At 46.7% G+C, this 1,787-nt stretch overlaps 1 protein-coding gene across 1 annotated transcript in view; it reads right to left on the minus strand.

Annotated features, from left to right (window-relative positions):
• The window catches only part of LOC104075475 (MKL/myocardin-like protein 2), a gene marked incomplete at its 3' end in the record, with an annotated part of 100,214 nt that overhangs the window by 8,003 nt on the left and 90,424 nt on the right, over positions 1–1,787 (minus strand). The gene's annotated exons all lie outside the window — the stretch shown is intronic.

A 1,787-nucleotide genomic window follows, 5' to 3' on the forward strand; every position in this document is an offset into this window, starting at 1 on the left:
AATTTGCACGGTGAAGGGGTTAATATTTCTCAGATCCTGCAAAAATTCTTTTCTGGCTGTGTAAGCAGGCAAAATTAACTGTTCCCATTGGGACAGGGAAGGGGAAGGTGTCCTGACCCACAAAAACAGTCTGCTACAACTCTTTGTTTGGCAACAGGAATTCCCTTTCTATCTTCTGAATGGGATCCAATAAGGACAGAAATTATTTTCACACAGGACATGTTATCATCCATCAGTCTAGAGGATGATGAAGAGAAGGCTGGGGGCAGCCGGGAAATGTTTGGGGCCCCTCTGAATTGGCTTTTGGTAGGCAACACCCAGGGTACCCCCTGTAACCTCCAATGAATCACAGTAAACCACAGAAGGCACATTCCTAACATGTGGAAAGCGGACATACAGACAAGCTAGCGTTACTGTGCCATGCTCTGGTGAGCAGCCACGAGGATTTGTGACAGCTGGTTTCATCAGAAGCAAAATAAAATGGTGCACACGAGAAAATGAAGTTAGCAAGAGAGATGACTTTTACAGCCCTGCTCACTGTGAAGTACTGATGTTGGGAGTGTGCTCTAGGCAAACGCCGTGCTATTCAAGAGGAAAATGTTGCAGAATTTAGTCATTTACCAAGTTTTTTGGAGGAATTATGTGGATGCTGCAGCTTGTATTAGTCTGCAAAACAAATAAAGACATCACTAGCACTGGTTATTCAAACAACTTGTCAGGGGATGACATGTCAGCTTGAAATGGCTGATGGTCTGGAGGTAACAGGGCAGAGCTGCTGTGCTTGGTGTTGATAATTTTAGGACTATTGCCTCTAAGGTTTGAGTTAGAGGATCAGGTGGTGGCTGCATACAGCAAAAGGGTCTTTACTTCAAGCGCCACTATTTCTGCAGCCTGTCACAGTAGGGGGAACCTTGCCTTGAGGAATCCTTGGTCCTGCAAGCTGCCTCCCCTTCCTTTTGGGTAGGTGAGCAGGGTCTGGTTGGGGCCCAGGTAAGGCATCTGTGCAGGACTTGAAGAAGGGTTCATCCCTGCTCAGCCCTAAAGCCTGCCCTTCTGCAAGTGACCCCACAGGGATGCTCTTGATTTAAAATGCTTTTGCTGGGTCTGTACCAGTTTCACTAGGACAATAAAACTGCATGTGTTGTTGCAAGAACTGGAAACTTCCTATTCAGTGAGTCTGAAGAATGGGGCAGGCTCTGCTCTCACCTGCACTCCTATGCATCAGGAGCGTGACTGTGTCTCAGTGAAACTGGCTTTCCCCTTGATCCCCTTGAAACGACTGGCTTCTCCATACAGAGTCACAGGGCTGAAGGGACCCAGAGGCTTCTCTTGCCTACCAGTCTGTGCCTGTTTTTATTTGCAGAGCCTTTTTCAGCAGTGTTGATTATTTTGCCAGCCAGTTGTTCAATTTACAACCTGAAAACATCTGTCAATCAGAGTCTAGCTTTGAACCCGAAGTCTTGTGCAATGCTGCTACCTTTTGCACCTGAGCATCCTCCTTTAGGCAGTTTCCTGCCTTCTCCAGTGATGGGACCATCTGAAGGTTTCACATTTCTTAGAAGAACATCCAAGGGAGTGTGAACAGAGCCCAGGTATGCAATGGCATGAGTCTTTTCCAGTTAAGCCAAACACAGACTAGGCTTTGGTAAGGACATCCGTCTCACTGCGCTATGCTCAGGTAACACGGATACTTCTCCCTGCAGTATTCTCTTGGATACCAAAATCCAGTCAGCTTCTTAGGACTTACTCTAATATTTCACACTTACTCTGCTATAGCTGCACTGCTG

This window comes from Fulmarus glacialis, unplaced genomic scaffold (genome assembly GCF_000690835.1).
Source record: "Fulmarus glacialis isolate BGI_N327 unplaced genomic scaffold, ASM69083v1 scaffold2014, whole genome shotgun sequence".
NCBI classification, from domain to species: domain Eukaryota; kingdom Metazoa; phylum Chordata; class Aves; order Procellariiformes; family Procellariidae; genus Fulmarus; species Fulmarus glacialis.